The sequence below is a fragment of the Euprymna scolopes genome, chromosome 5 (genome assembly GCF_053919585.1).
Source record: "Euprymna scolopes isolate OS-2025 chromosome 5, ASM5391958v1, whole genome shotgun sequence".
NCBI classification, from domain to species: domain Eukaryota; kingdom Metazoa; phylum Mollusca; class Cephalopoda; order Sepiida; family Sepiolidae; genus Euprymna; species Euprymna scolopes.
Genome location: NC_136486.1, coordinates 13,440,776 through 13,468,342, shown reverse-complemented (window position 1 = coordinate 13,468,342; position 27,567 = coordinate 13,440,776). Strand labels below are relative to the sequence as shown.

The 27,567-nt window shown below is 34.5% G+C and overlaps 1 long non-coding RNA gene across 1 annotated transcript; it reads left to right on the top strand.

Annotated features, from left to right (window-relative positions):
• The first annotated feature begins 12,015 nt into the window (after positions 1 to 12,015).
• LOC145276709 (uncharacterized) lies at positions 12,016 to 27,376 on the top strand. The gene is made up of 2 exons (XR_013867997.1): positions 12,016 to 12,248; positions 24,672 to 27,376. It is a non-coding gene; the product is annotated as an uncharacterized LOC145276709 (long non-coding RNA).
• The last annotated feature ends 191 nt before the right edge of the window (positions 27,377 to 27,567 follow it).

Sequence of the window (27,567 nt, the reverse complement as noted above, 5' to 3'; positions counted from 1 at the left end):
GGGACATGTTTTCTGCATATACACATCTATATCTTTTTTTTTTTTTTTCATAATATTTCAAGCCAAAAGGCAAGACTTTTACTGTTATATTTAAAAAGATATAATATATTCGTACTAAGTTTTTCCCCCCTATATTTTTAATGGTTTATAAAGCCCTTTTTTCCGTATATTTACCCCGCCATTGTTATTTTCTCATGTTTTTTTTGTTTGTTTTTGTTTCGTTTTTTTTGTTTTTTGGGTTTTTTTTTTTTTTTGTTACTTTGTGACGGTCAAATCAAATTTCGTCCGTTTTATTCAGTGTAAAATAAAGAATGCTTATATACGATTTAAACACTGATCCTTCCTCTTCTTTTTTTATAGAGTAAAAATCACGATGAATTAATTTCATTTTATTAGTTTTTGCTTGTATATTTTGTCGTGGGTGTCGAGAATTAGTGTCATATCTATCTCTTATATTATTTTCATATTAAAGACACTAAAAATAGATTCTAACGGGCGATTATATTGAATAAAAATTAAACAGAGTTATTTCCCTTACATATTTTGCTATACAAACAACGCTAAATATAGGTTCTAGTGGCCGATTACTGTGATTAAATGAAAGTTTAAACAGTTGTCTTCTTAGAATATTGCTATATTAAATATTAAGCCCGCTTAACAGAGGTTCAAATGGTCGATTATATTGATTAAATAGATGTTAAGTAGAGTTAGTTCCCTTACATTATTATCATCGTAATGACACTAAAAAGGGTTCGTGTGGCTGGTGATTAAAGTTAAAAAGAGTTTTCTCCCTTTTTTACGATATTTCACCCCAAACATGACTTATTATTACTTGGAATATAAGGGACTACTATCTGAGATCGTGTCTAGCGGGGAACTTTAGGGATTACAGCAGCAAGGTATCTGTTTACGTTACATTTAAATGTCTGCAGGTAATACAATCATGGAAGCAAGAAACTGGGAGGGAGTTTCAAGTTTTACCAATCCCAGGGAAAGAAACTATTATAGTAGAAAGCTTTCCGGCATCTAATGACCTTAACAGTAAAAGAGCAGAAATTTACTGCACGTCGGGTTTGTCGAGAGTATGTACGTTTGAGGGGATACAAGTGTTGTTAGTTCATCAGATCACATCCCATTAAAGTAATTACAAAATAGGCAAAGGAATGTGAAATAGTGGGGGTGGGGCATGGGTGGGGCTTGGCCAACAGTATCGAATCTATTATATCTAAAATAAATTTTAGGACTCTAAGAGTGAGAGACTAATAGTAGATGCACCAACCCAGATATGGCAACAATTCTCCATGCAAAAGAGATTTGTGGCTTTGTAAAGATATAGGATGTTCGCTGGTATGAGTAATTTTCTAGCATAATAGAAAGAACCCACTTCTTTGCAGTATCTTGTTCCAATTCATGTTGCCTCTGAATGTTAGGTCAAGGAAAATTAAACATTGAACTCTCATGTAAGGTGTTATTTATCAGGGCAATCAGTGTTTGAGAAGGTTGTTTTGTAGTTGCTAAAGAAAATAAGCTTAATCTTAGTAATATCAAATGTTACCATCCATTTACAGCTGCATTTCACTACAGACTAAAAATTGTTTTCTATAATTTCTGCCATTGGATATGCATGCATTTGTTTTTTCCGCATGTCTATTATAGAACGTAATGTCATCAGTATATATACTCATATCAAACAATTTTATCAGGGATGTCATTTCTGAATATCACAAATAATAAAGGTCCAAGGATCGCCCTCTGGGGAATACTTGCATTAATATTATATTTTAAAACGTACATTCATGCAGTACGACCTGGATATTGCCCTTGTCAAGGAAGAATCTGATTATGTTAAATATTCGTCCAAAAATATCATAGGATTTCATTTTCGTGAGAAACCCTTCATGCCAGACCTTCTCAAAGGCTTTGGATATATCAAGGGCTACAACTCTAACTTTCTCTGCCTTAGCCAGTGCATGGTATATGCGTTCAGAGAAAACGCTTTTAATATCAGCAGTCGAACTGGCTTGCTAAATTCCATACTATTGATCAGAAAGAAGCTTAGTATTTATCAGATGGTAGACCAGTGCTTGATTTATTAACGACTCAAAGATTTTAGCGAAGAGTGCTGGGAGACTGATAAGGCGATGAATTAGCAGGGTCAGTTCTTTCGACAGAATTGTTATAATTATTTCAATTGGAACAATGGGGGCAATTTTCCAATTATTAAGGAAGTAAGACTTGACTAAGCATCTGTTAACACGTGGAATATTTCTTACTTAGTATGACAGGAATAAGATCAGGCTCACACACCTTGGATCACTTTTCGCCCTGAAATTTGGCTTTTAAGGGGTCAAAGTTCAACGATTTGACCTTTGAGAATTCTACCAAACTCCTGTCCAGTATTTATATATATATATATATATATATATATATATATATATATATATATATATATATATATATATATATATATACACTTGTGCCCGATATTATTCATACCCCACCTTGAAAATTGAGTTTATTATGTGTAACTTTGTAAGAATTTATTGTTTACGTCCATATTGATACATATTCTTAATAAACCTCTTCTGATCATTTTCGTCATTTTAAAATCTCGGGATACTTGTAATAAAAGAAATATACAGCTATTTATAAAATCTGCAATGTTCAAAAATAATCATACCCCCTTATTTTTTCAGTATTAATCGAATTTCTGACTGTTTGTTTCCTGTTTGATTATTATGTTGAATGCTTTTATACAACCTTTGATTAATTTGATTTCGTTTTTTGCATTTTTCAGAAATTAAAATGATATCAACTGAAAACCAATAAAAGAATAAAAATTATTAGAATGGGGAAGAAAAAAGAGCTTAGTAATGATCTTAGGACTAAAATTGCGAATTCACATAAGGATGGTTTAGGTTACAAGTCAATTTCCAAGAAATTTGAGGTCCCTACAGCAACAGTACAGAGCATCATCAAAAAATTCCAGAGCCACCACACAACAAACAACTTGATTGGTAGAGGAAGGAAAAGGAAACTGTCTGCTAGAGCCACCAGGAATATTGTAAGAAGTGTTAATGCAAATCCAACCACCACTACTAAGGACATTTTAGAAAATCTGGAGTCTTCTGGCATAAAAATATCAAGGCAAACATTGCAAAGGACTCTGCATGAAAATGGTCTGAAAGGAAGAAGACCAAGAAGGACTCCATTGCACACCGGAAAACACCTTGCAGCACGTCTAAAGTTTGCTAGGACCCATGTGAATTCTCCAGAGTCCGTTTTCTCAAGTATTTTGTGGACTGACGAAACAAAAATTGAATTGTTTGGCCATATGGATGCTTCTTACGTTTGGAGGAAGAAAGGAGAAGCTTACAACCCAAAGAACACCATACCCACGATGAAACATGGTGGTGGTAGCCTAATGTTTTGGGGCTCCTTTTCGGCTAGTGGTCCAGGTAGTTTGGTCAAGATAGATGGAACCATGAAGAAGGAGCAATATTTGGAGATACTCCAGAAAAACATTAGACAGGATGCGGAGAATCTCCATTTAGGACTAAACTGGGTCCTTCAACAGGATAATGATCCAAAACATACTGCCAAAATAGTCAAGAAATGGTTTGAGGATAATCAAATTAATGTTTTGGAATGGCCTTGCCAGAGTCCCGACCTGAACCCTATCGAAAACCTCTGGCACATATTGAAAACTGAGGTTAAAAAGCGGAAACCTAGAAATTTAAGGGATTTGGAGAACTACTGCATTGAAGAATGGTCAAAAATCAGTGGTGATGCTTGTAAAAACCTTGTTGATAAATATCCAAAACGGTTACAGGCAGTTATTAAGAATAAAGGGCATGCTATTGACTATTAGTAAGAGAGGTATGAATAATTTTGAACTAGTGCCATTATTGTTTTTCTTTGTATAATGTTTCAAACTTGCATAATTTATTTATTTGTTGAGTTTAAATTAAATGCCTATGCTTGATTTATTGTCTGAAATCCCTTTAATATTGTCTACCTTCTGGTTTGAGCAATATTCTTATAGAAATCTCAAAGATCCGAGGGGTATGAATAATATCGGGCACAAGTGTATATATATATATATATATACTAGCATGGGTGCTCGGCTTGCCCGAGTGTTTGGAGGTGTATGCTGAGCAAAACAAAAACTAAAAAAAACGGTCAATTTTTTTAACTTTGACCCCTATTATGACCCCTTAACATTTATTGTTTTGGGCTCAAATAAAGTTATTAAGATTCATGTCCAAGGAACCTATATCTAAAATTTCAAGTGTTTAGACCCAAAATTTTCGGAGGAGTTTGGTAGAGTTCTCAAAGGTAAAATCGTTGAATTTGACCCCTTAAAAGCCAAATTTCTGGCCGCAAAGTGATCACATAGATTTTCCCAAATCTCAGTAACCTGTATAGCAAATTTCGAGTCTGTAGTCTAATGTAGGGAAATGTACACAGACAGAAACACAGACACGTTCACTTTTATAGATAAATAGATATACTAGCATGGGTGCTCGGGGTTGCCCGGGTGTTTGGAGGTGTATGCTGAGCAAGTAAACAAAACAAAAAAAAACGGTTAATTTTTTTCACTTTGACCCCTATTATGACCCCTTAACATTTATTGTTTTGGGCTCAAATCAAGTTATTAAGTTAGATCCATGTCCAACGAACCTATATCTAAAATGTCTTGTGTTTAGACCCAAAATTGTCGGAGGAGTTTGGTAGAGTTCTTAAAGGTAATATCGTTGCTCGCAAATGACCTCAACAAATGTCCATTTAAATAAAAACTCGCCAATCGCTTTTACAGTGCTCAAGATGCTTGTTTATTTACAAACAAACAGCGAGCCTCGCTTGATAGCCATTTAAGTAGCGAGTGAGATACATTTACGACAGTGCTCTACCCAAAGAGGGAGAGGGGCTTCATATATATATATATACTGAGACTAAAGCTGCTTTCAGGACTGCCAGCAACCACTGTAAAAGAGTAATAAAACATGCAAGAGAGCTATATGCTCAGTCTGTTAAATCCAAAGTAGCTGAGCAGTGGCTTGGTTCCCACCAGTTCTGGCAAATAGCAAATAGGATCTTGAACAGAAGCGTGCGTTCTATACCACCTATCATCAATGGACCTGAGGTCATCTCGTCAGCATCAGACAAGGCCAGACTATTTGCCAAGAACTTTGCAGCTAATTCTACCCTATGCGACAATGACCATCAACTCCCCATATTTCCTCCTTTAACAGACAACACGCTAGGTAACATACAAATATCTGTGAGTGAGGTCGCCAAGCTAATCAAGACCCTTGATTCCAGTAAAGCAACTGGCCCTGATGGCATTCCAGTTATAGTGCTGAAAAAGCTTCAACCAGAACTTGCCCCCATACTTACAAAACTGTTTAAGCATTGCCTTAAGGAGAAGCGCTTTCCAACACCCTGGAAAATCTCATCAGTATGCACTGTATTTAAAAATTCAGATGAAAAGTCATCTCCCTCTCAGTACAGACCAATAAGTCTCCTGTGTGTCATGAGTAAGTTGTTGTAATCCATATTAAATAAAGAAGTAGTCAACCACCTCAACAGAAACAACATTTTTGGTGACATGCAATATGGTTTCCGCTCTGCAAGATCTACAGCAGATGTGCTAACGGTTATATCACATAGGATTAGTGAATCTCTTGACAAAGGTTTCCTTTCCAGGGCAATTGCTCTTGACATATCGAAGGCCTTTGATAAGGTATGGCATAAGGGCCTACTTCACAAGATTTCCAGCTACGGTATTACTGGAAATGTTTTCTCAACCATTAAATCATTTCTCTCTGATAGGTTCATAAGAGTAGTGGTTGATGGGCAGAAATCAGAGGCCCACAGTATTAATGCTGGAGTCCCCCAGGGGTCCATCCTGGGCCCAACTCTCTTCCTGATCAACATCAATGATCTCTCAAAACACATACTTAAATCATCTGTTGACATCTATGCTGATGACACGACCATCTATGGCAACACATCAAAGGCCGTAAATGACAAAGTTCTCTCTAATTCTCTCTCCTCTGATCTTGAGCGCATGGTACAATGGGGGAAGAGGTGGCTGGTTACTTTTAATGCATCCAAAACCAAGCTAATCCCCATTTGGCATCAATTGAAATGGATGGCTCTTGTCTTGGGGAGGCTCCATGTTTTGACAAGCTTCTGGGTTTGACCTTTACTCCTGATCTGAAATGGAACACATACATCAAATCTGTTGCCACGGACGCTGGGAAAATGGTGGGATCCTTCTACTGCTCCAGAAGATATCTCACTACTGATGCAATTCTCTATCTGTATAAAAGCCAAGTATGTCCAAGGGTGGAGTACTGCTGCCACATCTTTGCAGGAGCTGCTAAAAACAGCCTATCCTGCCTTGACAGAGTACAAAATAGACTTTGTGGTTTAGTGGGGGATGCCCTTTTCTCTTCCCAGCAACCTCTAAATACTCCAAAAAACAATTTAAAAGGTTCTTATTATATATTATATTGATTGATATGAATTTAAATAGAGTTATTTCCCTTACATTTTTGTCATATTAACGCTACTAAAATAAGTCTATTATCGTTGATGTAAATAGAAACTAAATAGAGTTACACATTATAATGATATTAGCAGGGGTAACCGGCGTTGCTCGGGAGCATATGAATTTAAATAGAAGTGAAATTATGTGTAATATCTTTTTTATCTCTCTCTCTCCCTTTCTCTCTCTCTATCTCTCTCTCTTTCTCTCTCTCTCTCTCTCTCTCTCTCTCAAGCAATATCTTTGTTTCTCTCTTTACCTCTTCTCTTTTTACCGTCTTTATCCGTGAACCTTTTAGTAACTTCTGCCTAACCCATTCCTCTCTCTTGTTTTACTGTGCTACAATAATGCAATTCGTACACTGGAGTTACCTTTTTCAAATATAATATTGCATTCTCATATTTATTGCTTTGTGGCAACTCTAAACAGGACAAAATAATGACATTCTTGAATAAAAGTAATTCCCTTCACTCCATCAATTTTCACAATGACGTGAAGAGAAATTAAAAAGAAAAGATTTTAAAAATATACATAAAATAAAGTAAATAAAAGATCATAAACTGTTATAGCCATTTCCATGACTGACTCAATATACTCTCCTCACTTACATATATATATGAAATAAAGAAATTTTCAGAATGTAAACTGCTTCAGCCATTTCCGGGACCGACTCTATATATACCTTCTTATGAATGTATATGAAATAAAGACCCTAAACTGCTTCAGCCATTTCTGGGACTGACTCCATACACATCACACCCGACTTACATATATATATATATATATATGTATATATATATATATATGAAATAATATTATTTTCTGATCGTAAATTGCTTCAACCATTTCCGGGACTGGCTCTATAGACCCACCTCTTAAAAATATATATGAAATTAAGTAATTCTGAGATCGAAAACTTTTTTCCGTAAATCTTCCTACAAAAACGAACGCTCTAGAGATTTACAAATATAGCTTCCCTCTATATAAGAGGCAGTAGATGAGACATCTCTGAAAATTAAAATGAAATACCCGAAATACATATTAACATATTAACCCATCGACACATGTTCATAAGTCAACTTAGATGATGTAGATTCATTTTTCCTAGCAAACTCCCTTGATATCTTAGCGCTAAGTAAAACTAAGTTGCACTCCTCCATTTCCTCTAACCACTTTAACGTGTCTGGTTATCTTTCACTTTGTTTTAAAGACCCTGGCAGACACATGCACAGACTTGAAGTCTATATTCGTAACACCCTTCCCATGACTAGAGAATCTAAACTAGAATCAGATGATCAGACCTTTATGTGCTTTAAACTCTTTACAACAAGCCATTAGCTACTTATATTTTCTTTATCACTCTCCCTCCACCCAGGACTGTACTCTAATCAATCATATCTCTGTCAGCATAGATGTACCACTCTCCCTTTACACTATCACCCAAATGCATGTATTTGTTGACTTTAATGTCCACCACAGAAATTGGCTTGGCTTCTTCAATTACACAGACACAGCTGGTAGCATCATCCATAATTTTTCTATATCCTATTCCTTGATACAAACAGTAGCATTCCCAACCCGCTTCATAGACTGTCAGGACCATCACGCCCCACTTCCAGGCTTATTTCTGACAACAGTTCTTGAGGATTGTGTAACAAATGCCCATTGCTCACTCGAGAATGCTGATCATACTATGATAATGATGGACATCGCTCTAAACTCTCGACACCAAGTTGCAAAGCCATTGCTCAAAACAACAAGGTACTACAATAAGATTGACTGGGATGCCATTAGAGATCACATCAGCGATGCTTAATGGGGAAATATCTTTTCTTTTTCCACTGAACCGTGCATAAATGATACCACTGAATGGTTCAAAATGGCAATCGAAGCACATGTTCCGACACAGAAATTCTATAGAAAATCCTACTCTCCCCAATGGCCTACTTCTACTTATGCAGTTTTCATTATTCAAAGGCAACATGCATACTGCAAATTATTTGACATAAGTCCAGTACAAAGAGACAAAAGTATATAGAAGCTAGAAGTAATTGTAAGAAAGAAACAGCGACAGCTAAAAGAGAATACACCGAAACCACAGAAAATGCATTGAAGTGCAGAAATTTGGAATTCATGATTTCTGGAAAATCTACAACAGTGTAGTAAATAATGGTCAATCACTAATTCCCACTATCCAACGATCATGACGTAGTTTGTACGGCAACCGATAAAGCTAACATGCTTGCCTGTGAGTTTGCCTCCAACTCTATTTTGATCCAGCAAACAACTGTCTCCCTGATTTTCCTTTGCGGACAGACGCCACGCTAGATGATCTGAAAATCACCCATCTCAAGTGCATGATATCATAAAAAACTAGACACCTCAAAAACATGTGAACCTGATCTTACTATTAAAAAAATGCTCCGCTGAGGTTCCTCCAGTTCTCTCCAAACCTTTTAACAAATGCCTTAACAAATATTGCTTCTCTGGCTGCTGGAAAACCGCTGCTATGGTACCAGTTCACAAGAATTCTGGCGAAAAAATTGACCATTTATCGCCCCCTTAGCCTCCTCCCTCTTTTCACAAAAAATATTTGAGTCCCTAATTAATCAAGCTCTAGTCCATTACCTTACAGTTGCTAAACTTCTGACTGATCAACAATATGGATTTATGCAAGCCCGTTCTACTGCAGATACCATGCACTAGATAAGGCACGGGAAGACCTAGATATATTTAAGGCTTTTGACAGATTTTGGCACGATGGTCTTCTCATGAAAATCAGATCATATGGTATTACTGGATGAATACTTAACATAATTAAATCCTTCTTAAATAAGAATCCAAGTTGTTCTCAATGATTGTACATCAAAACAATATGATATAAATGTGGGTGTACCTCAGGGGTCGATCCTTGGACCTTTATTATTCCTGATATTCATAAATGACTTTCCTGATAAAATTCTCTCTCAGATGAACATATCTGCTGACGACATCACGCTCTATAACAGGCACAAGAAGAGAATGAATGAACACATATCCAAAGCAATAGCAGAAACCCTAGAGGAAGTCTGTTATGAAATGGGGACAAAAATGGATGCTAACATTTAATGCTTCCAAGACTAAGTTCGTTTCCTTTAATAATTACAAGAAACCTTCTCAACCATTAATAGCTATGGTTAATGATACACTAACTGAAAGTACTTTGTTCAAACTCCTCGGCTTAACGTTTATAGGGAACATGAGTTGGAACAGATACATCAAGAGAATTGATGCGGCTGCTACAAGGAAAGTGGGCTCTCTCTACTGTGCTAGAAAGTTACTTATGCCTGAAAATATCCTTTATCTCTACAAGACCATGATTCATACATGTATGGAGTATTGTTGTCATATTTGGGCTGGTGCATTAGCTACTAGTGTTTCACTCCTGGGCAGGGTTAAAAAAAGCTCCGCCAACCTAATAGGTCCCGAACTCTCAGCTAAGTTTCAACCTTTATCCCATCAACGAAATGTTGCATCCCTCTGCTAGACTTTGGAATTCCCTTCAAGCCAGTATTAACTTTATTTGAGAAATGTTATACAACTAATAATTTTATTTAAAAAATGCAATAGTGGAAGACCAAACGAAACGAAATATTTTATAAAAATAATTGTTTTAAAAATAATTTTATCAAAAATATTCAATTCAAACAAAAAATTAAATGCAAAGTTTAATTGCATAAAAGAAAAACACGTTAGACATGGCATGTCCACAAGAAAACAACTTTTTGCTTGCAACAAGAAGTTTTGTCTGTTCATAATGTAGCACCTTATTTTCCATAAAACTTTGCAAAAGGTTTGTTGCGGGGCTGAATGTTCGGTGAAAATCGACCCTTCAACTAAAAAACGACAATGGCAAAGAAGAGATGACAAACACACCAGGTACTGTTGTGAATGAATATAAATCCGTTCAGGTTTACTTTTGTAAGGAAACTGAATGGTGGTAGGAGACCTCAGGCCGAGGGTTGGAATCCAGCTGATGTTTTAACTGGCAAATTACGAAATCGTCGCTAGTGGCTACGGGAAATGCGTGCTGGATTGAGAAGCTGGACTTCTGGAATCAGGTGCATTGATGGCGAGTGATCGCTGCTGCTGTTACTGGATTCGGCCGATGTTGGGGAGGTAGTCAAAAACCAGTTCTGCGTGGACATGACTGCTGCTACTGCTGAGTTGGGCCAGGCCGCTGATAGCCTGACCTCGCCGTGCGACGATCTAGCCGCGACTGCTGCTGTTGAAAAAAACCCACTGTATTTATACTCGTCTGGTGGACGTAGTTGTAGACATTGAGGCTTTGCAGCGTCGGTTGTCGCTTTTCATTCTTGGTTTGTGTTTGTTTTTGTGTCTTTAAAGTGCTGTAGGGAGTCACCTTTTTGGAGTTTATATACATGTGTCATATCAAAATGAAGCTGAAAAAGTTGTGAATATTATTCCAGTGTGAATTGTGCTACTTGGAGTTCCACGGGATAATTATTCACGTTGAAGTACTTGTCGAAAGGGTGGTCGGCTGTGGTTTTTATGTTTTGAATGGGGATCCTTTTTGATGAGCTGTTTCTTTTGGTGGAAACCGCAACAGGTCCATTCTTGGAGTGGCCATTTCAATTTTTTGCCTACTTCTTAACAATAAAAAATAAAGTGTTTTTTTCTTATAGTTGGTATTCTTTCAAACAAGACGATGTGGTTTAAGATAGATGAGAGAGAGATAGAGAGAGAGAGAAAGAGAGAGAAGGGTTAATAATGTCCCTTTTGTAACCCGATTACGTGATAGAGTCGTAATATATATATTTTTTATCAGTGATGGTTACAAAGTAGGTGTTCAATTTAGTAGAAGGTTATAATGACATAATTTTTTTTCTTTCAATTTTTTTTTTTTTAAATCCGAAAGTTAGGTTTGTAAATGATGAGATTAACATTTAAAAAAAAAAGTGTAAATTGTGGAATTCAGAGGTGGGGTGGGGAGCAATCTCCTAGACGTCCGCCGTTTACCGTATGACAAATGTCTCTCGTTTTTCTTACATTTGATTATAAAACCCTGATAAACATTTCAGTGAAAATGTTTCGCGACTTCAAGAAAAAAATGGCCGCATAACAAATACGGTGTGCCCAATTTTTCTTGAGGTCGTGTACCCCTTGAACTTGATTGTTTTGCGAGCCGATTAAACATTTTACATTTTAGTAAAAACACTAAAACCTACTCAGTTGGGTAGAAGAGTAACTTATCTTGTCTTTGATAACATTTATGTTATATATATGATTTTTTTTTTACCATTTTTTCGAAGAACTGTGTACAGTAAAACATACCCCAAGAACCTCTAAAACTGCTATGAACACATCCCTAAAAACTAATGACCTCCTCACCATATCTGGTGATCGAAACCACCATAAAACTATTTATTTTTATGAAAGAAATATGATCTTGCAGTTTTTCGTTTCGTGTTGCCGTTCCACTTTTTGTCAAAGGGAGATAATTCATGTTGACTCGATTCTTGTAAAATTTGGAAAATAATTTCGATTTTCTTGTTTATATTTCACAGATTTTATATAAATTGTTTGACAACTATCAACAAATCTTCAAAAAAAAACAAAAAAAAACGAAAGAAAATCATCCTTATTCATTTTTAGAATCGCAGAGAATAGTTTATTTCCAACAACAATGCAGGTATGTTAAAATGATAAACACGTTTTTCGAAGATTTTCTCAAATAAATAAATGCATTTTAAGAGATTTATTTGGTGCCTGTTAAGATAAAGTCGACAGATCGATTTTTTTAATACGTTGCTGTAAGCAAAAACAACAGTACATACTTGTCATGTCAAAATTGTAATATATTAAAAATAACGAAAATTCATTGAGTAGAAAATTATTTATAGTTAAAAGTATTTTTTACAGAAAATTACGGAAAATGGCATTTCCCTAGATGTGAACGCCTTAAAGATTGCGAATGGGGGCATACTTATCTTCCGTTTCGCTACTTTAATGGCTGACGTTTTGTTTTAGTCAATAGCGATAGATTTTTTTTTTTTTGTTACTAAAAATACAATAGCAGTTGTTCTACTCGACGAATTTCGTAATCTTTGGATATATCACTATTTTCGACATGACAAATAAGTACATGACAAATAAGTTTCGACATGACAAATAAGTTTTAGCTTACAAACATATGGTTAAAAAATCGATTTGTGGACTCTATCTTAACAAGCTCTGATTTTTTTTTTTTTTATTCATATTTATTTTTTATAATCATTTTCTCCTCTATAAAATATTTTCGTTATCCCCAAGTTTCGCGTGTATTTAATTTACTTTCGGTTTCTGCTAATCGTTCTACTCCAATGCCCTGGAAAAATTCCTTCCGATTAATGTTTACCAGTTTTCAAATATTCTATTATTCTGAAAAACAACCAGGTTCGTTTACTTGTTTCAAAACTTTTTTTTTTTTTTTTTTTTTTTACAAAGGCATCACCACATTATCAAGGCCCAGAGGCCACTCAAGGATAAGGGTTAAAGAGTGTACAGTAGAAATTGGTCAATATAGTAATCATTAGTAATGAAAATTTGGTAAATTTAATAACTTATATGGAACGGCTCATCAAGAACTTATTTACTTTAGACTTGAACACAACCATATTGTAGTCAGCCGGAAAGCAGGAAAACGGAAGACAACAGGCGTGCAGTTCTAAGAAAGAAGCTTTGTTCATGGAATCTACGTTTAGGTTTAGGCACAGATAAAGAGTGGGGGAAATTATTGATAGTGTTTACAGCTAGACGAGTGTTTCTTGTGAAAGTTTGGCGAGGGGGGACCATAGATTGAAGCTCAGTTGAACACTTTCCATGAAAATAACGATACATCAGAGACAAACTCGCAACATCTCTTCTGTGAGATAGAGGTTGCAAGGAGGAGAAAAGGACATCTCCTACGAGGCTACGAAGTCTATTTTGAACTCTATCAAGGCAGGACAAGTCCTTTCTAGGAGCTCCTGCCCAGATGTGGCAACAGTATTCCATCCTTGGACGTACCTGGCTCTTATATAGATAGAGAATAGCATCAGCAGTGAGATATCTACTGGATCGATAGAAAGATCCCACCATTTTTCCAGCGGCCTTGGCAACAGATTTGATATACGTGTTCCATTTAAGATCAGGAGTAATGGTCAAGCCCAGAAGCTTGTCAAAACTTGAGGCCTCCTGAAGACGAGAGCCATTCATTTCAATTGATGACAAATGTGGATTAGAATGTTGATGATGTAAAGAGAGAAGCTTGGTTTTAGATGCATTAAAAGTAACCAGCCACTCTTTTCCCCATTGTACTACGTGCTCAAGATCAGAGGAGAGAGAATTGGAGAGAACTTGGTCGTTTACTGTCTTAGATGTGGTACCATAAATGGTAGTGTCGTCAGCATAAATGTCTACAAATGATGTAAGGATATGATTTGGAAGATCATTAATGTAGATCAGGAAAAGAGTTGGGCCCAGGATGGATCCCTGAGGGACACCGGCATTAATACTGTGAGCTTCTGATTTTTGCCCCTCAACTACTACTCTTATGAACCTATCAGAAAGAAATGATTTAATAATTGAGAAGACTTTTCCAGCTATACCATAGCTAGCGATCTTATGAAGTAAACCTTTATGCCATACCCTATCAAAGGCTTTAGATATGTCAAGAGCAATTGCCCTAGAAAGATTGCCACCGTCGAGAGATTTGCTAATCCTATGCGATATAACTGTAAGGACATCTGCTGTAGATCTAGCAGAACGGAAACCATATTGAGTGTCACTAAGAAGGTTATTTTTGTTGAGATGTTTGATTACTTCTGTATTTAACACAGATTCTAGCAACTTACTCATGACGCACAGGAGACTTATTGGCCTGTACTGAGAGGGGGATGAGCGATCACCTGAATTCTTAAATACAGGGCATACTGATGAGATTTTCCAGGGAGATGGGAAGCTATTCTCCTTAAGACAACGTTTAAACAGTTTTGTAAGTATGGGCGCTAGTTCAGGTTGAAGTTTTTTGAGTACTATAATTGGAATACCATCAGGGCCAGTTGCTTTACTGGAATCAAGGTTTTTGATTAGCTTGGCAACATCACGTACAGATATACGTATATCACATAGCGTGTTTTCTGATACAGGAGGAAATATTGGGGGTTGGTGGTCTTGGTCGCAAAGGGTAGAATTAACTGCAAAGTTCTTGACAAAGAGTTTGGCTTTGTCTGATGCTGACGAGATTACCTCAGATCCATTGATAATAGTTGGGATGGAGCACACGCTTCTGTTCAGGATTCTGTTTGCTATTTGCCGAAACTGGTGGGAACCAAGCCGCTGCTCAGCTACTTTGGACTTAACAGATTGAGCATACAACTCTCTTGCGTTCCTTATTACTTTCTTACAATGGTTGCTGGCAGTCCTGAAAACGGCTTTAGTTTCCATACATCTATTACGTTTGAAGCAGTGGAAAAAGTGATTTCTGTGCGCAATGGCAGCAGCACATTCTGGAGAGAACCATGGCTGGCTGTTAGGTTTTTGCTGAAACTTTTTAGAGGGTATGAAATGGTCAATACCTACAATTAACCATTCAGTTAGGTCTAATACTATAGAGGACACATCCTTTTTTAAACATGGAATGCAGAGGTAGATCAGATATAAATGTACGGAAGCTATCCCAGTCAACCTTAGTGTATCGATATACTGTACGATGAAGAGGTACGTCTGGGGACTTATTACATTTCATTTTTATCTTAATTGATACAACAGAGTGGTCGGAAGATCCAAGAGGCGACAGAACAGAAACTGAACATAGTTCAGGGCAAGTTGTGAGAAAAAGTTCTAGTAGGCTCGCATACTGGCCGTCATTATCGGGCACACGGGTAGGTTCCTGAACAATCTGAGTGAGGTCATAGGCAATGGAGAAATCATGACAGAACCTCCCCTCATCATCGGTCTTGTTTGAGTGGGTCAACCATTCGACGTTGTGAACATTGAAGTCTCCACATACGTGAATGTTAGCTGAAGGATAAGTAGAAAGGACTTGGTCAATTTTCTCAGATATGCTTTGAAAGATAGTAACTCCGCTGTTGTGGGGGCGATAGAGAGTAAATATAAATGCAGTAGTGTGAGCTAAAGCAACCCGGAAGCACATATAGGGTAAGTTAGGATCTTCCCAGGAGATGTACCTCCCACATGGAAAGCTATCTTTAATATAGGCACATATTCCATGCCCATGGCGATCTTGGGGGTCAGATTTAGAAGTTAAGTTAGAGTATCCTGTAATTGCAAACTCATCTAGGGAAATAGCCTGCCCAATGCCAGTTTCACTTAAAAATAAAAGGTCTGGTTTAGTCTCCTGTAATTGGGTTTCAACCTCTGGAAGGTTAGAACGTAGACCCCTGATGTTGGAGAAGGAGACATGGTAGTAGGGGTCTACGTTGGAAGTTGGAGAACCGGGTTTAATCGTGTATTTTTTCTTGAAACTTGTCATGATGAAACTTTGGAATTTGTGGACTAGGTCGACAGATTTACTTAGAGCAGGACAGAGAGGGGAAACTAAGAGAGAAAAAGAAACAAAGGATTTTTTTTTTTTTTTTTGTACCACATGATAAGGTAAAGCCGTAACAATTACCCACTAGTATGGCATCGAGAGGCCCCACCAGAAGCTACTGCATGGTCCAGATTCCATTCACAAAATGGCAATACAGCAGCCCCAGTACTTTGCACCTGCTGATAGGACAGCCTCCTTAGTGGTTAATCCAAGGTTCGGGTCCCTGACTATCAGGCGGATAACGTCAGCCCAGACAAAACGTTTACCTCCAGCACCCTTACTAGTGACATGGCTACAAAGATAGACATAGAAATAGAAAATTTCCACCAACTCTGCCAACTGTTCGCGCAAAAATACTGCCAACCTGGAAAACAGCTTTTTCTTCTCCCTTTGTCAGAAAAATCACTCATTTAAAAAATGAGGACTGAGGGACAAATAAGAAGAAGCAAGAGTAACAGGAGCTGCCGATAACGCATCCACAATGCGTTTTCTACTCTCCATTAAAAAAAAAAAAAAAAAAAAACTATTAAGTATTGTACTTATAAAAGTCCAACGGACATGTTTAAGGGAAAGTATGGTGATAGATTCCCCTCCCACGAACTAAAAATGAGTACAATTAGGTAATCTATTTTTGCAATCAACTCGGTAGATAAATAAACATTTATGGACGAGAAAAAAAAAAAAAAAAAAAAAGCTAGCATTTAATACAACAGAAATTCATAAATTAAATACTGAAATAAAATGTAGTTATTAATATTTGAATCTAAAAATAAAAAGTGCGAATTAGTAGAGAAAATCACTTATCACAACAACGCTTCCGTCTCCAAACTAGTGAAGAATTTAACTTTTAATAGCGTTCAGAAGATTTTTTTTTTTTTTTAAATTAACCGTTAAGAGAAAGCGTGATTTTATTCTGAACTTTAACTAATCACGTTTTAAGCAACTTATGATATAAAACAAAATCGGATGGGGGGGGGGGGGTTCTTCCGAAGTTAGTTGGTGACGTTATAAGTAATTGCGAGATAAGATGGGAGCCAGAAATTAGGGGTGGGGGACTGAAAATGATAATATAATGGATTGATTATACAATATTTAAGATCAACTTGGTAGATAAACATTTATGGACGAGAAAAAAAAAAAAAAAAAAGCTAGCATTTAATACAACAGAAATACATAAATTAAATACTGAAATAAAATGTAGTTATTAATATTTGAATCTAAAAATAAAAAGTGCGAATTAGTAGAGAAAATCACTTATCACAACAACGCTTCCGTCTCCAAACTAGTGAAGAATTTAACTTTTAATAGCGTTCAGAAGATTTTTTTTTTTTTTTAAATTAACCGTTAAGAGAAAGCGTGATTTTATTCTGAACTTTAACTAATCACGTTTTAAGCAACTTATGATATAAAACAAAATCGGATGGGGGGGGGGGGTTCTTCCGAAGTTAGTTGGTGACGGAAGCGTTGTTGTGATAAGTGATTTTCTCTACTAATTCGCACTTTTTATTTTTAGATTCAAATATTAATAACTACATTTTATTTCAGTATTTAATTTATGTATTTCTGTTGTATTAAATGCTAGCTTTTTTTTTTTTTTTTTTTCTCGCCCATAAATGTTTATCTACCAAGTTGATCTTAAATATTGTATAATCAATCCATTATATTATCATTTTCAGTCCCCCACCCCTAATTTCTGGCTCCCATCTTATCTCGCAATTACTTATAACATCACCAACTAACTTCGGAAGAACCCCCCACCCCCCATCCGATTTTGTTTTATATCATAAGTTGCTTAAAACGTGATTAGTTAAAGTTCAGAATAAAATCACGCTTTCTCTTAACGGTTAATTTAAAAAAAAAAAAAAATCTTCTGAACGCTATTAAAAGTTAAATTCTTCACTAGTTTGGAGACGGAAGCGTTGTTGTGATAAGTGATTTTCTCTACTAATTCGCACTTTTTATTTTTAGATTCAAATATTAATAACTACATTTTATTTCAGTATTTAATTTATGTATTTCTGTTGTATTAAATGCTAGCTTTTTTTTTTTTTTTTTTCTCGTCCATAAATGTTTATCTACCAAGTTGATCTTAAATATTGTATAATCAATCCATTATATTATCATTTTCAGTCCCCCACCCCTAATTTCTGGCTCCCATCTTATCTCGCAATTACTTATAACGTCTTGCAAAGGGACTTTTCCAGAGCATTCATCGTGAAGCAGAACGGTCTGCAGAAATCAGAAGTAAAAAAAAAAAATAAAAAAATAAAAAAAAAACACGCGGAACTTGGGGATAACCGTTTTAAAAATAAAAAAGAACATTCTGGTTCTTATGCAGAATACAGACCGTATTGCTCTTCCGTTTGCCTGTTTCCCACCTGACTACAACTTGGATGTCTTCAAGTCCAACATAAACAAATTCCTGATGAACCGCCCCCTTAAGTAAGACACTTTATCAAATATCCAATACTAACGATTACAACGATATTATCCCATTGATTGTACACGCAATAACTCTTATCCCCGAGTGGCTTCCGGGCTTTGATAAGTGGTGACTTCCATGTAAAAGAAAAATTAATAAAAAAAAAGGTACTCATGCACTTATTGATCCGTGCTGAAATAATAACGTTATTATTTAAAAAGCCATTCTTAACATGGGGAGGGGAGGGTGTTTTGTACCTATTCTGTACTTTAACTTTACAATTGAATATAAAAAAAACATATCATAAAACTTTGGTAATCTCCAAAAATACCGTTAGGGCTTACAACATGGCCGCCAGAAGAGTCACGTGATCCGGTAGGTGTATCAGAATTTTAGGCGGAATTTTTGACACCCCCAACAAAAAACTGCGAATAAAATATATAAAACTCGTAATTTCTGTTTTTAAAGTGGGTTGTCAATTTTCTTTACGAAATATACTTCCAAAATAAACTATTACAGTCGTTTAAAACATAATAGAAGTATTATTTTTTATTTTTTAAAAACAATGTTTACAAAATGTCTACGCACGGGAGTCCCTGGCGTTGTCTAGGTATGGAGAGGTTGAGGAGGGAATCAAAACAACATCCCAGGTGGAGAAAGGTGTTAAAAAAAATGGTAGTAGCAAGGATGGCCGGGTGTGGAGAGGTGTTAAAGCAACAGTAGGCAGCTCAGATGTTAAAAAACAAGTGGTAATTGGCAGGCAGGCTTGAATCCGGAATGCGAAACAGAAAAAGGTGAAAAAAAACCTAAAGTTTTAGCTGATGTGTCCATCGCGATACCGGAAGTAGTGAGCATTGGAATTAAGGGTAGTCAATCCAATGAAGATGATGACTTGTGAAAAAGTCAGCAAAATAAAACGACCCCTCTTTGTAGAATATTGCCCAGTTGAGGGTGGAGGAATTAATGCTTTGAGCCAATTTTTTTATATTTATCGTCTAAGTGACCGAACTTTAAAATAATACTGATTTTGTCACATTCCATCATGTCTGTCAGAAGTTTTTGGCAGACATACAAACACACATTTTGCCTTTTATATAATAGACTAGAGGGGGTACCCGGCATTGTTCTGGTGTGTCGAGATGGCTTAGTAAGGAACCCCAATCGGTGGGAAGAGAGGTATTAAAAAGAAGTGGTAGTAGCAGGAGGAGGGGAGAGAATCAAAACAACTGTAGAAAAATGTTGATGAAAAAAACGACCCCTCCTTCTACAAAGAGGGGTCGTTTTATTTTGCTGACTTTTTCACAAGTCATCATCTTCATTGGATTGACTACCCTTAATTCCACTTTAAAAACAGAAATTACGAGTTTTATATATTTTATTCGCAGTTTTTTGTTGGGGGTGTCAAAAATTCCGCCTAAAATTCTGCTACACCTACCGGATCACGTGACTTTTCTGGCGGCCATGTTGTAAGCCCTAACGGTATTTTTGGAGATTACCAAAACTTTAACTAAACTTGGAAATACGATTTTAAAAATAGCATGGATCAGTAAGTGCATTAGCAACAAAAAAAAATAATAACGTTATTATTTAGAAATACATTTTTAACAAAGGGAGGAGAGGGTGCTTTCTAAATATTCTGTACTTTCACCTAACAATTTCATAAACAAAAGATACTGCAAAAATTGAATTTAACTTGAAAAGCGTATCTAAAACATCACGGCCCGTATTCTGTGTACCATCATTCCAATAAACTATTTTTTGCCATATGTATTTTTTTAATTCATCGGACTACTGTTCTCATCTTTAGTGTCATTTTCACAACGTTTCGGTCATTGTAACCTTCGACCTTCTTCAGGTGTATCCTGTTGAACTTGGAGAATGTTTCTGTCAAACTCGGAAATTTGAATGGAATTTTAAATGGAATCCTTTATTTACTTCACATGAGTAACGTGCTCTCGTTCCGTCAATCGTGACTGGATAGAGGTTCTAAGTAATTCGCAATTGTATTTTTCTCCATGTAGGCGACCAAAAAATACGATTGCGAATAGGACCTCTATCCAGTCATGGCTGATGGAACAAGAACATGCTACTCCTGTAAAGTAAATAAAGGATTCCATTCGAAATTCCGTCCAGATTCCCGAGTTCAACAGGAACATTCCCCTGAATAAGGTCGGAGGTTACATCGACCGAAACATTGTGAAAATAGCACTCAAAATGAGAACAATAGCCCGAAGAATCCAAATAATATGAATGAGCAATCCGATTTGGTAATTTTACCATTCTCTGACCTAATTCACTCACCCCAATGCCACCTGCTAGTCATAATATAGCAATAATGCTCAACCAGTTTGCCTCCTAATTTTAAGCTCCTGTCACTCACTTTACCATTAATCCTCTTTTATTTATTTTGTTATTTCTTTATTTTTCTTTTCTTCGGTTGTAATTTTCAATTCCTTTCAAAATTATGATAAGCTTTGTATAAAAGAATGACGACTTGGAATCTAGTTTCATTGTTAAATCCATCTCTAAAGGAAAAGGGAGGCTGTTTTAGTTTTACAATGGAAATAAACTTCCAAATCGGGTTTTGTTTCACTTTTGTATTTCAAAATGTATAAAATCACGGTATGTTCATTCAACAATACTTACAAAGCTTTTTTTTATATAAATTTGTGAACAACTATATGTTTTTTAAAGAATATTCAAAATAGCATTTATGAATATATTTGCAGTTTAAATTAAAGATTAGAGAATTATTTATTTATTTTTTTACATTTATATGATGACGTGTATATTAAGAAAAGTTATATTTAATTAAAAGTAAAAAACTGTATAAATGTCCCTGGAATGCTTCATGGCATAAAGCATTTTATCTTGGCAGATACCAGTGCCTCCAAAGCTTGTCTTTATATTGAAAGAATTATTATGGTGTGTAGTTTTAACTACTATGACACTTGAGCAACCAATGACAAATATATCAATTATCAAGCTGGCTAGTATATGTAATCAATGAAATTGATAAGAATTTCTTAGTTTTTCAGAGATAAAATTTCCATAATTGACTGACTAAACAATCAAATATTGATTTGCCCAGTGCACTACTATTTAGGTCTAAATATAAGAATGAAACTAACTGTTTTTTAGTTGGGTCCAAAAATTCAGTATGCAAAGTTATCATGCAGAAGGAGAAATCGGTTTACTTTAATATGGAATGGAAGTCATTAAGCATGAAACGAAAAATGAAACCATATGAAACCACTTCTTGTTTTATCATGAAACAATAAAAATTGATAAACTTTTATATTATACATTTCTATAAATATTTTTTTTAATATTAAAAATATATTCATATGGAAATATTTTATTTCAAAAAAATAATTTAAACTTTCATAGTTTACATTTCTATGAATAATTTTTTTAATATTTAAAATAAATTCATATGGAAATAATTCAAAATTTTCACAAATTTTATCACATAATTTTGTCATAACTAATGTATCATAAAACTAGTGGCTACCTTCAATTGACTTACAATTCCAAAGCGTTTTTGATAACACAAGAAGTATTAATAAGAATAATTTATTGCATTTATGACAAAATTCTGTGATAAAACTTGCGAAAAAAATAAACATATTATTTTAAAAAGACAGCATTTATAGAAATGTAAATAATAAAAATCCTCATTAGTTTTTTGTAGGGAAAATTGTCATGGAGGCAGGCTGCCAAGGGTGGCATGTGCGAACTCAAAACCTGACTGATAAAGCGACAAATCATCAGGTTTGATCACGTCTTAATTTGCATATTAATGAGAGAATATAAGGCCGGTAGTGAAGATTTCAGGAGTTGAGTTGAGATCTGGAGAACCAGATTGAATAAGTCGGAGCTAAGAATGTTCGAATGCTGCCTAGCCAAGTATCGTGGGCTAGCTGTGTCTAGCTGAGTATCGTGGGCTAGCTGTGCTTAGCCGAGTAGCATGGGTTAACTGTGTCTAGCCATGTAACGTGGGCTAGCTGTATTTGGCTGTGTAGCCCCACTTCTGCTGGGGAGTATCCGATAAAGACGGATACTACTTCCCAACCCAGTTTGTGATCATGAGATCAGGTGGGAATGTAGGGAAAATTGTGGTGTGACAATAGTCACGGAGGCAGGCTGCCAAGGGTCATGTGCAAACTCGAAACTCGACTGATAAGGCGACAAATCATCAGGTTTGATCGCATCTTAATTTGCATATTAATGAGAGAATATAAGGCTCACAGTGAAGATTTCGGGAGTTGAGTTCTGGAGAACCGGACTGAATGTGTCGGAGCTAAGAATGTTTGAATGCTGCCAAGAATCCAGTCCAGGTTTTTTTTCTATTAGATTTGTTTTTGTTTCATGATAACACAAGTGTGAAAACAAACAAAAATTATTTATAAAAATGTAAAAAATGAAAATTTATTATTTTTTTTGTTTCTTGATAGCATAAAAGGTGTTAAAACTAAAATAATTTTCTAAAATAAAATATTAGTTTTGTATTTTGTTTCATGTTTACTGACTTGTATTTCATATTTAGATAAACCGAGTCTACTTCCAGCATCTTAACTTTGCATACTGAATTTTTAGCAATTTTATGTATATTTATTTATTTACCAGAATTGTTTATGGATTCATTCCAATTTCATCATACCTATAATAATTTACTACTGTAATTTACAAACGACGATTGTTGTATTATAACATACTTTATTGATCATTATTACTTTTTCATCATTACTTTGATTTGTATGTAAGAATTTTAATTTAAAAAGAGAATTAAAAAGTATTTCTACAAAACGTGGTGCAAGTCCAGAATTCAACTTAAGTTGAAAAAAAAATGCAGAAATGAAAATTTCATATTCTAAAAAACATGTACATTGGTCAAGTAGTTTTTTTATATAGAAAATCATTTTTTTTTAAAAATTATTAATAACTAATTATAGTAATTACAATGATTTATTTCCCATTATTCTTCCATGTTTATGGTGTCATGTTATAGGTTTTAGCCTCTCCCTGCCCCCAAAATAGGATATATATATATATATATATATATATATATATATATATATATATATATATGTGTGTGTTTCATTATTTTTTTTCATATGGGTCTTTTGATCTAGTTTTAGAGAAGTTGTTAAAGAGGAGGCAACCACTGATGAATTATAAATATGGGGGGGCTGAGACACAGTTCTTGCTTCCTCATATAATTTTATTTTGTTAGTTTAAAATGAAACTAATTGATCAATTAAGTTATTTTTGGAATATGACATTTTCATTTCATGATGAGTATGCGCACTGCAAAGATTTTTCTGTATTTTTGTTTTTTAAATTGGTTGAATTTTGGACTTCCACCCTGGAAAATCTTCTTTAAAATACAACTTTCAAATCCACACTTATCAAGTTAAAATTTGGTATATTTTTACAATCACTTCTACTATAATATTCATTGAAATGTTATATCATATAAAAGTAAAGAAATAAGACATAGTCTATATCTGTGTTTTCATTTTTATTTTCTTATTTTGTTCTAGCTGAGGATGGGGCATCCTACGGGATGCCTGACATTCACATGCACTTTTATACATTCCAACTAAGAGATCTTTTTAAGATTCTAACCATCACTTTAAGTGCAATTATTTATATCTTTCTTGCACTTGCGTCTCTGGGTTTATGTGCAAGGTAGTTTTTGAAGTAATTTTTCATGAGTCTGATTTCTCTTATAATTAATGAAATGGTGGCAATATTCCTAAGATTCTAGTCTTTTTAAATGTTATATATAAACCTTAGTATTTTGTTATCTTTTCCCTCTCAGCTCTTTTTAACCCAGCATCATTGGGGGCCACTGACATCTACTTAGGTTGCGTCTTTTTTCCTATTTGCTCCATTCTACCATATCAGGTTTAATAGCTCCATTTCTAGGTACATAGCTGTAGGAATTGTATCATCATGGTATGATTTATTTCCCATTATTCTTTCATGTGTATGGTGTCATGCACAATAATATGGCCTGTTATAGGTTTCAGCCTCTCCCTGCCCCAAAAATAGGATATATATATATATATATATATATGTGTGTGTTTCATTATTTTTTTTCATATTTTCAGATTCTCTCGCAACCAAAACAAAACCAGTATTGGATTTGAATGGATACGAATTGCCATGGTTGAAATATGGAAATATCTTCAGAAATTAACATTTGGACTATGTAAACTGCCTGAATTATACAAATGTCTGACAGGAGAGAAATCATATTTTTGTAAATTGTGAGAATCTCTTATTACAAGGATTTTAAAAACATCAGATAAATTTTTTCTTGCTAAGTGTATGTTTATTTTTGTTGCAAGCAGAACAATAGATAATATGTAAGAATTAAATTATGAGATTTGCAATTTTATGGATTTTGAAATGATTAATGATAGTCACTTTTAGGATACATGATCTTATGTAATTTACCTGGTTAAATTTCATATTAATCGGATAAAACAATTTATCTGCTTAAATTTCATACTAATCAGACAAAACAATTTTACCTGCTTAAATTTCATAATAATCAAACAAAACATTGCTTGTTTAATTTCATAATAATCAGACAAAACAAATTTACCTGCTTAAATTTCATAAAAACAAAACATTGCTTGTTGAATTTCATAATAATCAGGCAAAGCAAATTTACCTGTTTAAATTTCATATTAATCAAGCACAAAAATACTTGCTTATATTTCATAATAATTAAGCATAAAAATTTACAGAGGATGTTTTCAAGTAATTTTTGTTGGATTCTTTGTGATAAAAAATTATGAAAAACGGCTTATGTAAATCATTTTTACAAAATTTCAACTGTGTAAGTTGCGTTGTCTAAAAATAGTGGAAATAGAGAAAAACAGACATCATTTTAGTAAATTATTAATTACTCAATTATATTCACGTTATCAGATATTTCTTGGGTATTTTAAAAAATATTTAGCATTAAATGTTTTATGATTTAAAATTGCACAAAAAAGGATAATATCCAAAAAAAAAAAGATATATTAGGAAATATTTTCCATTTACATCCAAGTAACATTCATCAGAATCTGATATTTTAAAAGATATTTTAAAATTTATTTTAGTATTTACAAATGTAAATGTTTCAATATTTGTGTTTACACATAAAGTAGAATATAGAGAACTAATAAAAATCTAATATTTTTAACTTTCAAAATGAATTTGAGAATTGAATCGTTTTCGATGAACAAAAGCAAGAGTAAACAGGATGCACTAAATGACAAAACGGGCACGAATAAATATGCTTGTAACGAATATGTATTTTTGTTGCACATATGAACGCATAATAGTGGAAATATCGAAAAACAAACATTATATTAGGAAATATTTTCTACTTACACCCAAGTGAAAATTATCAGATATTTAGCTGATATTTAAAAAAATATTTTAAAATTAAATATTGTATGAATATGCATTTCTATTGCACATATAAAAGCATAATAGTGGAAATACAGAAAAACAAACATCATATAAGCAACTATTTTATTTCTTTTATTTTTATTTCATCCAAGTAAAATTTACCAGATATTTCAAAAGATATTTTAAAATTAAATGTTGTATGAAAAAGGACAATATCAGAAAACAAACATTATATTAGGAAATATTTTCTACTTACACCCAATTAAAATTCATCAGATATTTAGCTGATATTTTAAAAAAATATTTTAGCATTTCCCAATTTGTGTTTACACGTGAACGAGAATATGGAAAATGATGAAAATAAATTCTAGTAAAAAAAATCTAATACTTTTAACTTTCAAAATGAATTTGAGAATTGATATTGGTGATAAGCCATATTCTTGTGAAACGCTTGAATCTTCGTTTTCGATGAACAAAAGCAACAGTAAACAGGATGCAGCAAATGACAAAAAAATAAATAAATATGCTTGTGACGAATGTGATTACACTTTTCCAGGGAAATATGCGTTGTTGTTGCACGTTCGAACACATACTGGTGATAAACCGTACACATGTGGTGTGTGCGGCTCGGCTTTTGCACGAAAGTCAACATTGTTTGTACACATGCGGAGTCACAGCGGAGAAAAACCATATCCTTGCAAAATCTGCGATTCTTCATTTACGACAGCATCATCACTAGTGAACCATTTGCGAATACATACAGGAGAGAAACCTTACTCTTGTGACGAGTGCCATGCTTGCTTTACAAGAAAATCTGATCTGTCAGCACATGAACAAACACACAGTGGAGAGAAACCATATTGTTGTGAAGTATGTGGTTCTTCTTTCTGCCTAAAATCTTCGTTCTTACGCCACGTACGAACACACAGTGGTGAGAAGCCATTCGCATGTAAAGTGTGCGGTTCTTGTTTCATTAGGAACTCTGATTTATCGGGACACATGCGAATACACACAGGAGAAAAACCATATTGTTGTGAAGTATGTGGATGTTCGTTTTGTCAGAAATCAAATTTGTTACGACATAAACGAACACACACAGGGCAAAAACCATATTCTTGCGAAGTGTGTGGCAATACTTTTACAGCCAATTCATCGTTAGTGACTCATAGGCGCATACATACAGGTGAAAAGCCATATTCTTGTAAAATATGTCACATTTCGTTTTCAGTCTTGAGCCACATGAAAAACCACCTTAAACGATGTGCTAAACAAAATTAGTTCAGTTTGCTATAAAAAATTCATATGAACAAAACCACAAATCATTAAATATGCAACACCACAAACCATTGAACAGAAAATGTTTTAATGTATTTTCTGAACTACTAAAAAATCAATAAGTTCCGCATTCCTTTGTTTTATTGTTTTAAAATATCCATGTCAAATTTTGTTCTTTTCATAAATATGTCACACTTCATTTTCAGAGTTGAGCCACGGGAAAAACATCTTAAATTAATTTCGCTTACCATAAAAATTCAAATAAACAATTACAGAAACTATTGAATAAAAAAATGCAAGTGTTTTACTGTATGTGCTAAC